The sequence below is a fragment of the Bombina bombina genome, chromosome 1, assembly GCF_027579735.1.
Source record: "Bombina bombina isolate aBomBom1 chromosome 1, aBomBom1.pri, whole genome shotgun sequence".
In the NCBI taxonomy this organism is placed as follows: Eukaryota; Metazoa; Chordata; class Amphibia; order Anura; family Bombinatoridae; genus Bombina; species Bombina bombina.
The window spans coordinates 1,261,539,562-1,261,556,175 of record NC_069499.1 but is presented as its reverse complement, the minus strand read 5'-3'; positions in this window follow the sequence as shown (position 1 = coordinate 1,261,556,175).

Genomic DNA, 16,614 nt, shown 5'->3' with positions numbered 1-16,614 from the left:
TATCAGGAGGAGATTAAATTTAAAATAATAATTCTAGCGTATTAAAATAGGATATAAATCCATAAAAATGTATTAAAAACAATAAAATAATAATGATGAAAAAGACATTGACAAGGCACAACATGTGTCTGATGTAATGATACGGCTACTGAGTTGAAAGTGAAGGGATATATATCCATGTGTAAGACTTTGTACATACTGGAATAGCACTTATACTGATTGGATATACTTCCGGAGCTAGATCAAGTCTTTTTTACAAGAAAAGTGGTCCAAAATTTAGAACAGTGACGTAATAGTAACTTTTTATTTGTTATTATTTTATTGTTTTTAATACATTGTTAGGATTGTATTCCATTTTAATAAAGAAAAAATATCTTAAGAACATAATATTATGTGGGAAGGAAATGTTTGAGCCTTAAATCACATGGAATGCTATTCTGAATGAGCAGAATTTAACATTTCACGTTTCACATTTTGTAATACTATTTGTATGGTATTTTTTTTTATCACAGATCATATTATGTGGTCATATAGATTTTTTGTTGTTATTAAAGGGACAGTCTAGTATAAATTAAACTTTCATTATTCAGATAGGACTTTTAATTTTAATCAACTTTCCAATTTACTTTTATCATCAAATTTGCTTTTTTCTCTTGGTATTCTTAGTTTAAACTAAACATAGGCAGACTCATATGCTAATTTCTAAGCCCTTGAGGGCTGCCTCTTATCACATGCTTTTTAAATCTCTTTTCAACACAAAGAGACAGAAAGTACACGTGGGCCATATAGATAACACTGTGTTCAGGCACACAATGCCTGAACACAGTGTTATTTAAGATTTAGCACTAAACAATGCTAAATTTAAGACAATAGATAATAAACAGTCACAGTCATGTGATCAGGGGGCTGGAAGAAGGTTCCTAGATACAAGGTAATCACAGAGGTAAAAAGTATATTAATATAACTGTGTTGGTTATGCAAAACAGGGGAATGGGTAATAAAGGGATTATCTATCTTTTAAAACAATAACAATTCTATGGTAGACTGTCCCTTTAACCACGTTGATGCACATTAGAAACCTTTGTCATCATGCACATCGCTGACTGTATGCATATGATGACTAGGGTTGCCAGGTGTCTAGTTTTCAACCGGACAGTCCAGTATTTTACCAGGCTGTCCAGGAATATCTTCATAAAAATACTGGACACTTAGAAATGCTATATAAATATAAAAGGCATTTTATTCCTAAATGTGATACAAATATGTAGCAGAAAGAAGTGAGGGGCAGTCAAAAACTACTGCTCATTTGTGAAAATAATACATAATGGGATCAAGAGGTGGGGCCTAATTTAGAGTTTTTGGGGGGACATTGTGTGACTCTCAGATCCCTTTGTACCCAGTTGGTGATAGTTTGTCCAGTATTTTTGTGGAGAGCAGCTGGCAACCCTAATGATGACCTGTTCTAGTCATGAAAGAGGATTGGCGATCCAATGCTGTTGTCGGCAATGCTCTGCACTACTGGGGGCTGTTGGTGGTGGTAAGTGAGCTTCATTGGAGTGTTACATCACCACAAACGTGTGCAGTGATGTTACAGTGGGGGTCTTACCAGGAAGTAGCAGGCATGAAGGGAGATGGATGAGGGGAGGTTGTTCAAAGCGCTCTATGGGGCCTATCTATCAAGCTCCGAAAGGAGCTTGATGGTCGTGTTTCTGGCGAGTCTTCAGACTCGCCAGAAACAGCAGTTATGAAGCAGCGGTCACAAAGACTGCTGCTCCATAACCGTCCGCCTGCTCTGAGCAGGCGGACAGACATCGCCGGAAATCAACCCGATCGAGTACGATCAGGTTGATTGACACCCCCCTGCTGGCGGTCGATTGGCCGTGAGTCTGCAGGGGGCGGCGTTGCACCAGCAGCTCTTGTGAGCTGCTGGTGCAATGCTGAATACAGCGAGCGTATTGCTCTCCGTATTCAGCGAGGTCTGGCGGACCTGATCCGCACTGTCGGATCAGGTCCACCAGACTTTGATAAATAGGGGCCTATATCAGCCTCCTTTCTAGCCAAGGGCACCAAGACTCTTCATTTAAAGATAATAGACTATAAAATAGCCTGTATAAATTAATTTATTTTTTTAAAGAGACATGAAACCCAAAATTATTATTGCATGATTCAGATGGAGCATGCAATTTTAAACAACTTTCCAATTTACTTCTATTATCTGATTTGCTAAGTTCTTGTGGTATCCTTTGCTGAAAAAGATACCTAGGTAGGTTTAGGAGCTAGCTGCTGTTTGGTGGCTGCACATATATGTCTACTATCATAGGCTTACTGATGTGTTCAGCTAGCTCCCAGTAGTGCATTACTCCTCCTTCAATAAAGAATACCAAGAGAATGAAGCAAAATTGATAATAGAAGTAAAATGTAAAGTTGTTTAAAATAGTTTTCTCTATCTAAATCTAAAAAGAAAAGAAATGGATTTCTGTCCCTTTAAATTAGTGGTGAGGATTATATAGAATTCCAGGGGACAGACAGATTATAAATATTGACTGATAGAAGAACATTTTAAAGTAGGTTTGTTTGATTATGTGACCCCCCCAAAAAAATTAAAGGAACTTGAAACCCAAAATTGTTCTTTCATGGTTCAGATAGAGAATGTGTTTCCAAACAACTTTCCAATTGATGTCACTTATCAAATTTGCTTCATTCTTATGCCAGTCTTTCTTTAAGGAGCAGCAATGCACTTCTGGGAGCTAGCTGAGCACATTTGGTAAGCCAATGAAAAGAGGTATATATGTGCAGCCACCAATCAGCAGATAGCTCCTAGCAGTGCATTGCTGCTCCTGTGCCTACCTAGATATTCTTTTCAACAAAGGCTACCAAGAGAATGAAGCAAATTATATAACAGAAGTAAATTAGAAAGTTGTTTAAAATCGTTTATTTTCATATATTACACATGAAACATATCCAGAGGCTGTTTGCATAGAGATCTTGATTGTGAACACATTTCCTTGTAAAAGAGATCAAATGCCCATGTGCTATCATCAGGTTCATGAACTGTTGAATATGTTTATTATTTATTTATTATTATTATTTTTTTTTCAAAAGTATTTTTATTAAGAATCAATGATACAAAGAGATTGGCAATATGAACAAAGAAGAATGCCATAATACCAGTCAGAGAATCAATCTTACATTGAAAAATACCAAATAACTATCTTGCATCCAAGATTCTTGTTTTAACATTTTTAACAACAATAAACTGATAAAGACAAAATTAAAGATACCTCAATGCTTATCTCTTCATGTAGTAAAGTCTACCTATATACATTTTCTAGAAATCATGGTTGTGCTTAAATAGGAACTGTCGATGTAGTTGGCCTAATGGCCTTCAGGCACTATCGAGTGGATCAGGTTGGGGCTCAATAGATTTGGTATAGTTCTCCCATGCTATTTGCAATTCTATAAATTGTTCTCTTTTATCATTTACAATGGAACCATATTCCTCTAGCTCAATCAGGTCTGTGACCTTATTACGCCACATAGCTAGCGTGGGGATCCCTGGTGATCTCCAGTTTTGTGCTATCAGGACTTTCAAACTGTTTATCATAATTTTTAACAAATGTTTGAAATGAGGCTGAGACAATTTAAATGATTTATTTAGTAACCAAACAAGGGGGTTTAAAGGGATGTTTGTTTGGAAGATATGTTCTATTTCTGAGATTATTGTTCGCCATAGAGAGTTTATCTGGGGGCACCACCACCACATGTGACCCATACCACTACCCACATGTCCGCATCTCCAGCAACGATTATTGGTATGTGAGAAGAGCCTATGAAGCCTTTTGGGTGTCAGGTACCATCCATGTAATATTTTATAATTGAGTTCTTTAATTGCTGCCGACATGGAAATCGATTTAGTATTATGGAAGATATTTGTCGCTGTCTGAGGTGTAATGGTGATTCCCAGTTGCCTTTCCCACATCTCCATGGAGCGTGGTAGGTTACCAGGGGGTAATTGGGTAATAATATTGTTAATATATGAAAGACTATGTTTGACTGGTGGGGTCGACATGAAAAGTTTCTCAATGTTAGTTAGAGGTCGTAACATATTTAGATGTTGTTGTGAGTGGTGATGTAGTGGTGTATCTTTCTATATGTGAACCAATTGCTGGCCCAGTTGTGACCCATTTCAATAAGTTCTCTTTGGGATTTTATCTGGTCATTAGTGTTTAAAGTCAGGAGTTGAATGTCTGAGTCTTTATATTGGGTTCCCATACCAGCTGTTACGGTGAGCAATGAAAACTCATTGTTATAGAGAAGTGATGTCAAGGGACCTGGGCAGGAGGAGATGTATGGGTTCATCTTATTGGATGAGTCCCAAGTTCTCAGAGTTTCTAGGGTGATAGGGTTATCAATTCGTCTATGTAGTACCTGAAAACCTGGGTTCCAGCATATAGTGGGGAGATTAAGGCTTGGGCTGAGTGCCTCTTCTAGTGAAACCCATCTTTTATGTTCCCTGTGGATCCTCCAATCGAGGATCCTTTGGAGGAATATGGACCTACGATATGAATGGATGTTCGGGACACCTAAGCCTCCCTGAGATGTAGGGCGGGACATTGTGAGTTTATTTATCCTGGGGGGACGTCTGTTCCAAATGAACAAACTAAATAGCTGTTGCATTTGTGGAATGTATGTGTTAGGGAGTTGGACAGGGAGGGTCTGCATAATGTAAAGCAATTTTGGGAAGATATTCATTTTGATTGTGTTTATCCTCCCTAACCAAGACAGACATTTCCTGGTCCAGGATGAGAGGTCTCACATTAAGTAATTTCTTATATTTGAATAATTCAGCTTATACAATAGATCAGGGTTATCAGATAGGTAAATCCCTAAATATTTTAGCGAATCTTTACTCCATTTAAATGGGCAAATTTTTGTGATTAGGTCTTCCATTAAAGAGTCAATAGCTACCCCTAGCATCTCAGATTTATTTTGATAAATTTTATAATTAGATAGGTTATGAAATATCTCTAATTCCCTAAGGATATGGGGAATGGATTCCACTGGCGATGTCACAGTAAATAGGACATCGTCAGCGAAAAGTGACAATTTGTAATCTCCCCCCCCCACCCTCAGGCCCCGAATATTATTATTGGATCTAATTTTAGTAGCTAAAGTCTCAATGAGGCATGTAAAAAGCAAGGGGGATAAGGGACAACCTTGCCTAGTACCATTAGTGATCTGGAATGAAGGTGAAAGGATTCCATTAAGTGCTATTCTGGCACTAGGTTTGTTATATAACGCAAAGATCATTTTTAATATTTTATCTCCAAATCCAAAAGCTCGCAATGTTGCATTTAGAAAAGGCCATCCGACCCTGTCGAAGGCCTTTTCTGCATCAGTAGATATCCAAAGTGAGGGAATACGGTTTGTCTTAGCATACCACAACAAGTGCAAGTTATGTACAGTGTTATCTCTTGCCTCTCGGTATGGCACAAAGCCAACTTGATCACGATGTATGATGGTGGGCAATATTAGATTAAGTCTATTAGCAATGATTTTGGCGAAAATCTTAATATCTGAATTCAATAGGGAGATCGGCCTATAATTCGATATAGATAGGGGGGATTTGTTGGGTTTTGGAATTAATGAAATGTTAGCTTGTAAGGCTAGAGGAGGGAAGGGCTTGCCATTTTCTATGCTTTGGAAGTATGCCAGCAGGTGGGGAGTTAGTGTATCTCTGAAGGTTGTGTAATAGGTGTTACTAAGTCCATCTGGGCCTGGGGATTTTCCCGTTTTAAGTGATTTTATAGCTAATTTATTTATTATTTTAATTGTCCTGCATCAAATACATGTCCTGAAGCTACAATGACATACACAGTCCATGTGGACAAGTGGTTAAGAAAGTTTTATTTGCCATCTTTTTAACAATTTGTAAAAATTCAATCACAAAATATGTCAATGCAGGCTACCCTTAAAGGGACACTAAACACCTTGATATTTTATATTTAATGAAAATTGAGGCCTTTCTAATTATCAGAACTTGGAATGCACGCTGATGACTTCTCAAGGATGACTCTGGTAAATATCTGTCCCTGATTGGCTTTATCAGATGACAGCTGCAAAACAGTGTGCTTTATATTAACATTATAGCCGGGGCAAGTCTTGTTGTCTGAGGCCTAAAGCCCAGATTGGCTCCGCCAAATAAGGCAAATGGTGGGTAGAGTTTGGCAAATTAAAAAATTATTGCAGTAAAAAGGATGTTTGTTTTTTTTAAACATTAAGACTAGGCAGATATGTTATTTTATAGTAACACAGCAGACATGTCTTTTAATTACAAGTGTTTACTGTCCCTTTAACAGGGATAGGCATGGACCCAAGCTGTGGCAGACATTTTCCAAAGTACAGATCTTAGTGAAGGACACCAAGGTCTACATTTAGCTACCAATCAGCAAGCTCTACCCAGGTGCTCAACCAAAAATGGTCTGGCTGCTAAGCCTACATTCCTGCTTTTTCAAATAAACATACCAAGAGAATGAAGAGAAATTGATAATAGGAATAAATTAGAAAGCTGCCTAAAAATTGCATGTTCTATTTGAATCATGAAAGAATGAAAAAAAATTGGGGTTAGTGTCCCTTTAATGGAAACAAAATTTCCATCAATCTAACTGGATCATATATTATATTGAGTGTGGTGCAAGGAAAGGTTAAATGAAAATATCACCATTTTGTTGGCTTTAGGGCATAAGGAATACAGTAACAAAAAGTAAAGTGTCATAGAATGCTGGCCTCTTTGTGACCTGTTAGTTTGTGAAACCCTACAAGTTTCTTAAATTTCATTATTATTAATGGTTAAAAATCTAATCTTTCAGAGAAAAATAGATAAATAAAAAAAAAACAGACAGAACTGTAACTTGTATGTGATAAAAACATGAAACAACATTTTTATTAAATGTATAGTAGTTTTCCATAAAAAAAAATTCTACAAATCAGACTATGATTTCCTTAGCTATTCTCCTGAATTTATAAATATTATGCATTTTAAATTAAAATGTACTTAGCCAAAATGACAAAATAGTATTGAGTATTTATATATCACGACAGTCCGGGATATCAGAATAGCTATTGTCTTCAACTGAAGAGATTAAAATTGTAATACATTTATAACAACAGAGGTAAACTAGAGATGTGCAAAAGCAGGACACAAGCTAAAATGACCACTATGGCTTCCTTATAATCAGCACTAGATCTCAGGTCGCTGCCTATTAGAGTGCACTGTTTTTGTATGCATTACCTTTGCATATAAAGAAACACAGTGCAATGGCAGCTTGCTTCTTGAATTGTCCCTCTCTCGTCTCACTCAGAGTCATTTTCCCGCTACTGAGTGGGTTCCTCACGCGGGCGCTGCCCCAACTCTGTGAAACATGGTGCCGCATGTGTCAAGGAGGATTCTATAGTGGGGCAAAAAGTATTTAGTCAGCCACCAATTGTGCAAGTTCTCCCACTTAAGAAGATGAGAGAGGCCTGTAATTTTCATCATAGGTATACCTCAACTATGAGAGAAAAAATGTGGAAACAAATCCAGACAATCACATTGTCTGATTTGGAAAGAATTTATTTGCCTATTATGGTGGAAAATAAGTATTTGGTCACCTACAAACAAGCAAGATTTCTGGCTCTCACAGACCTGTATCTTCTTCTTTAAGAGGCTCCTCTGACCTCCACTCATTTCCTGTATTAATGGCACCTGTTTGAACTTGTTATCAGTATAAAAGACACCTGTCCACAACCTCAAACAGTCACACTCCAAACTCCACTATGGTGAAGACCAAAGAGCTGTCGGACACCAGAAACAAAATTGTAGACCTGCACCAGGATGGGAAGACTGAATCTGCAATAGGCAAGCAGCTTGGTGTGAAGAAATCAACTGTGGGAGCAATAATTAGAAACTGGAAGACATACAAGACCACTGATAATCTCCCTCGATCAGGGGCTCCACGCAAGATCTCACCCGTGGGGTCAAAATGATCACAAGAACAGTGAGCAAACATCCCAGAACCACACGGGGGGACCTAGTGAATGACCTGCAGAGAGCTGGGACCAACGTAACAAAGGCTACCATCAGTAACACACTACGCTGCCAGGGACTCAGATCCTGCAGTGCCAGACGTCTCCCCCTGCTTAAGCCAGTACATGTCCGGGCCCATCTGAAGTATGCTAGAGAGCATTTTGATGATCCAGAAGCGGATTGGGAGAATGTCATATGGTCAGATGAAACCAAAGTAGAACTGTTTGGTAGAAAAACAGCTCGTCGTGTTTGGAGGAGAGAGAATGCTGAGTTGCAACCAAAGAACACCATACCTACTGTGAAGCATGGGGGTGGCAACATCATGCTTTGGGACTGTTTCTCTGCAAAGGGAAAAAGATGACTGATCCGTGTACATGACAGAATGAATGGGGCCATGTATCGTGAGATTTTTAGTGCAAACCTCCTTCCATCAGCAAGGGCATTGGAGATGTAACGTGGCTGGGTCTTTCATGACAATGATCCCAAACAAACCACCCGGGCAACTAAGGAGTGGCTTCGTAAGAAGCATTTCAAGGTCCTAGAGTGGCCTAGCCAGTCTCCAGATCTCAACCCCATAGAAAACCTTTGGAGGGAGTTGAAAGTCTGTATTGCCCAGCGACAGCCCCAAAACATCACTGCTCTAGAGGAGATCTGCATGCAGGAATGGGCCAACATACCAGTAACAGTGTGTGACAACCTTGTGAAGACTTACAGAAAGCGTTTGACCACTGTCATTGCCAAAAAAGGATATATAACAAAGTATTGAGATTAACTTTTGATATTGACCAAATACTTATTTTCCACCATAATTTGCAAATAAATTATTTCCAAATCAGACAATGTGATTGTCTGGATTTGTTTCCACATTTTGTCTCTCATAGTTGAGGTATACCTATGATGAAAATTGCAGGCCTCTCTCATCTTCTTAAGTGGGAGAACTTGCACAATTGGTGGCTGACTAAATACTTTTTTGCCCCACTGTATTCATCCCAAGTCCCTCCCCACCGAAAAACAGGCAGCGGACACTGCAAGGGCCGGTCATAGACATCCCTGCCCTTTAAAGGGACATTAAACACTAAACACTTTTTATATGCATATTATTTATGTTCTCCATCTTCTCTATTCATAAATGTCGCCATGTTCAAAAATAGCTTTCACTGCATCCCAATGCTGACATGTTTGCATATGAGCATTAAAGGGACTGTAAAGTCAAAATTAAAAATTCATGATTTAGAATGAGCATGCAATTTTCCAATTTACTTTTATTATCAACTTTGCTTAGTTCTCTTGGTATCCTTTGTTAAAGAGTAATCATAGGGGATCTTAGGAGCATGTGCATGTCCTTAGTCATTTGGCAGCATTGTTTGCAACAATGTTTATAGCAATGTTATACATACAGTAGTTGCAAGCTTTGCTGCTATATAGGGGCCGATTTATCAAACTGCCAATTGGCCCCAATGCATCTGTTTCCGTGTGAGCCTTCAGGCTCACCGGAAACAGGAGTTAGGAAGCAGCGGTCTTAAGACCGCTGCTTCTTAACTTGCTCGCCACCTCTGAGGCGGCGGACAGCAATCAGCCCAATCGGATACAATCGGGTTAATTGACACCCCCTGCTAGCGGCCAATTGGCCGCATATCTGCAGGGGGTGGCATTGCACAAGTATTTCTTGTGAATTGCTTGTGCAATGATAAATGCTGACAGCGTATGCTGTCAGAATCTATAGATGTGCGGTGAACATAATCCGCTACAGCAGATCATGTCTGCTCGCACTTTGATAATTCGCCCCCATAGTGTCTAGAGCATTCTGTGGCAGCAGTGTATGTAAGTATGTATAACATTCATATAAATAAACATTGTTGCAAACACTGTTGCCAGATGGCTAAAGACATGTGCATGCTCCTGAGCTCACCTGAGATTACTTTTTAATGAAGGAAACAAGAGAACAATGAAAAATTGATAATAGAAAAAAATTGGAAAGTTTTTTTTAAATCCTATGCTCTATTCATTTAAGTTTAATTTTGACTTTACTGTCCATTTAACTCTCCTTCAGACACCAGCAGTGAAACTTAGGTTCCAAAATGGCTGCACCCACGATTAGACTGAGGTGAATGAAATGTATTTAGCATTTAATGTCCATTTAACAAACAATATTTTAATTAATATTTAAAGAGAATAGAGACAGAGAAACAGATAAATTGAATTCAATATTCAGAAAAGCACAGGAAGAAAAATAATCTTATAGTCATATAATTAGCACAATGGAATATTATTATTCCCTTTCAATATGTTATAATAGTATTAGAGTACAATTTAAAATATGAATTTTCTTATTATTATTTTAAGTGAAACTTACCCAGTTCTTGCTGCCTCCAGAATGCCCCAGTCACATGGCTTTATTTATGTTGTTTTTTTGTTGTTTTTTTTTAAATATAAGCTACTTACTTCTCCTTTTCTGCCTAAATTGCAAGATAGTGCAAAATAACAAAAATCTTGATGTTTAGATCCAAAGAATGAAAAATGTCTAAAGACATCTTCAGCAAAGGGTTTTAAAATGATTTAAAGGGACAGTTCACCCAAAATTTTTCTCCCCTTTAAATTATTCCCAATGATCCTTTTAACCTGCTAGAGTGTATAAAAATTGGTTACAAGTAGCTCCTTTACTCCTATTTCAGCATTTGAAATAGCTTATTTAGCCTGTGGTATCGCCACCTATACTGAACAAATTAATACTGGAGTATAGGCTATTGAATAGCCTAAGTATACACAGCCAGCAGAAGAGATTACATTCTCAGTGGGATGCAGGATAGTTAAGTAATAAAATGATAATTTTCCATTGTTATCTCTATGTATTGAGCTTTGGTGCTCCAGCCAAATAAAAGATAAGGAAGCAAGTCTGTGTACACAAACTTAGAACATAATGAGATCTGATATCACCTTTAAAGGGACAGTCTACACCTAAAACAACGTTACCCCATAGTTACGATCTCATGATTACAATTCTATTGATACCCTGTATCCCTATTTTCGTGTATCCGCTTACCCACTTTTTCAGAAAAATAGTTTTTATTCCTTGATTCAAACATGGCCGTTTAACTCCTCCCATTAGCTTCTCCTCCTGTCTTCTCGAGTCCTGATCTTTCCCTATAACACTCGTGCACGGACTGAACAGTGACCTTATTAGACCGTAAAACGCATGCGCAATTATCCACAGTTCAAAACCGGAAGTCGGTATTTGTTATCTCTGCACACACAGAACGGGTAACTTACAATAAATAAACACTGGTACTTCTGTGTTAAAAACATAGATCGAAACTTTGGTTCCGGATACTTGGTTCCCAGTTACTTGGTTCCCAGTTAAGTTGCGCATGCGCGAAGCAATAAATGCGCGATACAGTTTTTTAATCGGTGATCAGTTTTTTATTGGACGATGCAAACTAAGAGAGTGGGTGACGTATTGAGTGGTCGTATCGGAGCGGCCATTTCTAACAGTGAGAATATAACTTTTCAGAGAGAATAACTCTGGATGTGTAAAAGTCTCGATATGGTTGCAGGGGTGAGCAAACAAAATCGGAACTTTATCTAATGGATGGGGTAACGTTGTTTTAGGTGTAGACTATCCCTTTAAGTTCAACCCATTGTAATAGGCTGTGGTTTCAAAGCACAAAAATCAGCTACTTCATATACACAAATAAGCATGAAAATAGAATTTCTCAAATATTTTATACTCTGCAGTTGGTATAACAAGTCATTTAAAATACATTAATGGAAAAACTATTTTACAATGTACTGTCCCTTTAACAGTGAAAAATTGCAAAGCAGCACAAAACTAAGTGATGATAAAAAAATACAACTTCTTTACTCAGGGTGGCCCAAACTGGGTGATATTATTTCAAAGCTTTTACGGTTAAATAATATCACTTTCTCAGCTCTGTGAGTCATTGCTTGACATGAGATAAAAATAATAGCACACAGAGTACCCCCATGACTCGGAGCCCAATACACTTTCTTGCCAGATAAAGAGCCCTCAGTGACATTGTCTAAATAGGATGAAACAGAAGCCACTGAACTCTGTGAGTTTACACAGAGCTGTTAGAACATTTGGGTAATTGCATTTCATGGAGTGCGGCAGCATTTTAATGAGTTTTTAACGAATAGCAAAAGACATTGATAGTTCATGCTATAAAATGATGCAGCTCTCTATAAAGTGCAATGACATTATCCATCCACATCGCAGGATGGTTTTTTAGCCTCCATAGCTAGATATCCTTACTAAGTATGGCAATAGTCATATACACTTGGGAGGTTAAAGAAAGAAAGGTTAAAAAAAAAATACAAGAAAAAAATCAGCCAAAACCTTTCTATAGCACTGTACAGGTTAAGGCTACAATTACTTCTCAGCCTGGGCATTAGCAGTTCTGGATGAATATTGATTTCCTGCATATATATCTTCATGTCGTCATGCAAATTGGAAATATCACACAATCCAATAATAAAGCTATTGAAATAAATACTTTAGTGTTACCTTATGGTGATTGTTTTTTTATATAACTCATTTGTGAATTTATATTAAATAGTTTCCATTAGTGTGAACATACTATTGTAAAACTTACATGCTGTAAAGAGAATGCATTCTTTGCATTTACTGACCCACGCTTACTGTATTTAGGGCTATATTATGAATTGCGTGCTAACAGTTCAGCGTGAGCGCTATAGTTTTTGTTTGGCTTTTTGCGTGTGATGGAAATAGCGTGCATATTACTATTTGAAAGTAAGTGTGTTCGCTCAAGCATAATCAAGATTTACGCTTCTCAGGATAGCGCGTCTTGAGAGCTTGCATAAAGTGATGGGGTAGAAGAAAAGGTTGCATTAAACACAATGGGCAAGAAAGAAAGGATTGTTGGGTAAAGGGTGATTGTGCACACGCAATTATGCTTTTTCAAGATTTGTAATAGCTGCGCAATGGAAATAGATTGTGAAAAGACTATATTGCAAGCGGAAAATTCATACCACATGACTTGTAATGTTGCCCTTAGTGTTGACTGTCCCTTAAATATTTACCTTTAAGGACAACTATTTATACCTCCACATTTTATGGTCTAGTACCGCCACTGTGTAAATATTGCTTAGCATTTGTATCTTCCTGTACATATATGCTTTGGAATGGTGACAGATTTATTCTTTTATTATATTACATTTTTTAGCTGATGATGGGTGGCTTTGGACTTATACCTCTTGTCATTGGATGACCAGATGTGTTCAGCTAGCTCCTAGCAAAACATTGTTGCTCTGAAGCTTTAAATATATGTTTAAACCATTTGCTGAAGTTTATTAATTAACACTTTGGGACAGATTACTAGTGGAGCACTAAATATCATTGCATGCAAGCGATATTAGCGCTCCACTTTGTAATATCAGCGCACTATAATGTGCGCTGGTATTGCAAGTTAATCGCAATGGGAACGTGAGCTTGCGTTCAAATTGCTAGAAAGCATTGCGCTCACGAGAGCGCGCTCCTCGTTCATATACGGTCACAGACTACATCAATACCTCACGCAGCAAAGGAGGTAAGTAGCGCAGCAATGGGCAGAAATTTTTAATAAATATCTATATGAAAATATGCAAATGTATTTATGTGTTAATATGTGTATATACACATAGTAACACATAAATATAAATGTATATAATCATATACATATATATTTACATTGCGGTCTATGGAAACTGTGTGTAATGCCACTTGTAATGGCTGGTTAATTATTGCGCTCCCACAAATGGGCAAATTAGCCCGTTCGTGGGAGCACAATAATATAGCGCTTTACTTGTCATCTAGCCCCTAATGTTTAGCAGTCATACACAAATACATTTTGATGGGAGATATGTACTATAGATTTATCAACCAATCAAATAACTTGTCAATCAGACAAATCTCAACCATTATCTTTTTATTGAATTTTGACTAATATCCCCACTGATATATGCTATTCCACTCCTAGAAAGTATGTGTTGCCCCAAATTGAAAATTATGTTTCATCACTCTCAATATAGTGAATAGTACAGTTCAGTGGCTAGGCCTATGCCAGTTTACTTAAACATAATAAAAAGCAGAACACCCCAAACATGTATTACTTTCCAAGAGTATTTTATCAACATTTTCTTTAGAGGTTAAGCAAACAAACAATTGTTACCTGTTCACAAAAAAAAGATACAAACATTCTGCCTAAATTTTGTAAAATTTGAAAATGTGCTTAAGATGTATCATGGCTTATGTTTCTAACACTTAGCATTTCTTCTGAGGTGTTTACAAGAGACATTACTGTAGGTCCAGATGTATAGAATGAACACTCTTACACCCTTACAGAAGGATTATATGTTCTGAACAACCTAATTCCTGAATATTTCGTGTTTATAACAGAGTAATTCCACACGTATCTCACTCCAAGGCTTCAGTGACAAGGAAATATTAGACTCATTAATATTACAGTTCACATCAAGATATATATTTTCAAGCAGAAAGGTGTAAAGAATGGCTGTCCAACCTTGCAAACTTTATCTCCATATAAACATGCAGCAATAGGCTCAGCTTGCTAAGCTATCGCCTAAATCTATTTACTGTTGTTTTCAGTAGTTTCATTCCTTATGTTTGATTAGAAAGTGTAGTACAGTAACCCGCTTTAAGAGTAGTTTATATGTTTTAACTATGAAAATATCAATTTATGGTAATATGAAATATATATGTAGCACTGGTATTAAGAACCCAAATTATTGCAAAATTGTCATAGGTAAACACCATGCACAAACAAAATGGCTAGATAATATTTTAACTGAAAAGCTTATCAACACATTTCTATAAAATCAAATATTTTAAAACATGTGAGTTATAATTTCTTAATCCCAAATAGAATGTGTCCCAGGTTCATTTAAATTCAAATATCCAAAATTTATAGGGATGACTGCAAAAAAGTTACTTTTACTTTACTGTTTTCTTTTCTATGAATGATTGACAATTTGCACAATGTTCTTTTTAAATGTAATATACAAAGAAAGTTTGATACAAGTGATAACATAATACACTTCACTCTGCTATACAACAAATTGCATAGTAGTATGTAGACAGAGATGATGCAATATACAGAAATGCAATTTTGTAATTATGTTAACAGCAGTTTTATACATATAAATACATAAAGAGACGTTTGTTACAGTGTGTGAGGATGCTTGTGTATGTGTGAGTGAGGTTGTGTGTGTGTGGATATTTGTGTATGTGTGAGTGAGGTTGTTTGTGTGTGTATGTGTATATGTGAGGGTGTGCATGTGTGAGTGAGATTGTGTGTGTGTGTATGTGTATATGTGAGGGTGTGTATGTGTGAGTGAGGTTGTGTGTGTGTGTGTATGTGTATGTTTGAGGGTGTGAATGTGTGAGGGTGTGTATGTGTGAGTGAGCTTGTGTGTGTGTGTGTGAGGATGTTTGTGTATGTGTATGTGTGAGTGAGGTTGTTTGTGTGTGTATGTGTATATGTGAGGGTGTGCATGTGTGAGTGAGATTGTGTGTGTGTGTATGTGTATATGTGAGGGTGTGTATGTGTGAGTGAGGTTGTGTGTGTGTGTATGTGTATGTTTGAGGGTGTGTATGTGTGAGTGTGTGTATGTGTGAGTGAGCGTGTGTGTGTGTGTGAGGATGTTTGTGTATGTGTATGTGTGAGTGAGGTTGTGTGTATGTGTACTAGGGATGGGCGAATGTTTCTAAAAATTAGAAATTTAAAAACTAATTTTGATACGTTTGTTCGTTCGAAACGAATTTCAAATGTTTATATAACATTCTAACATTCTATTTTCGTTTTTGAATTTTTCAATAAAATTTGAAAATATTTGTTCGAATAAAAGAATGTTTAGCTATATTTTCATTCAATTTCAAAATGTAATATTCGAATTTGAATGTGATATTCGAATTCGAAAGTAAGATTCGAATTTGAAATAATATTTCTAGTCTACAACTGTGTTTAATAAATGTAATATTCGAATTAGAATGTCACATTCAAATTCAAAATAGTATTTCTAATCTAATACTGTGTTTTTTAAATGTAATATTCAAATTCGAATGTCACATTTGAATTGAATGTCACATTCAAATTCAAAATAGTATTTCTAGTTTACATCTGTGTTTAATAAATTTAATATTCGAATTTGAATGCTACATTCTAATTCGAATGTAACATTCAAATTCGAAATAGTATTTCTAGTCTAATACTGTGTTTTATAAATGTAATATTAGAATTTGAATGTGACATTCAAATTCGAATGTGACATTCAAATTCAAAATAGTATTTTTAGTCTACAATCGTGTTTTATAAATGTAATATTCGAATTCCAATGTGACATTTGAATTCAAATGTGACATTCGAATTCGAATGTGACATTCGAAAACTGTAAATAACATTCATTAATATAATTTTTAAGAATATTCATTGTTATCAACATTCTATTATGTAAATCGAATTTCTACAATAACATTTGTTCTAACATTTGAATTCAATTATAAACACATTCACTCA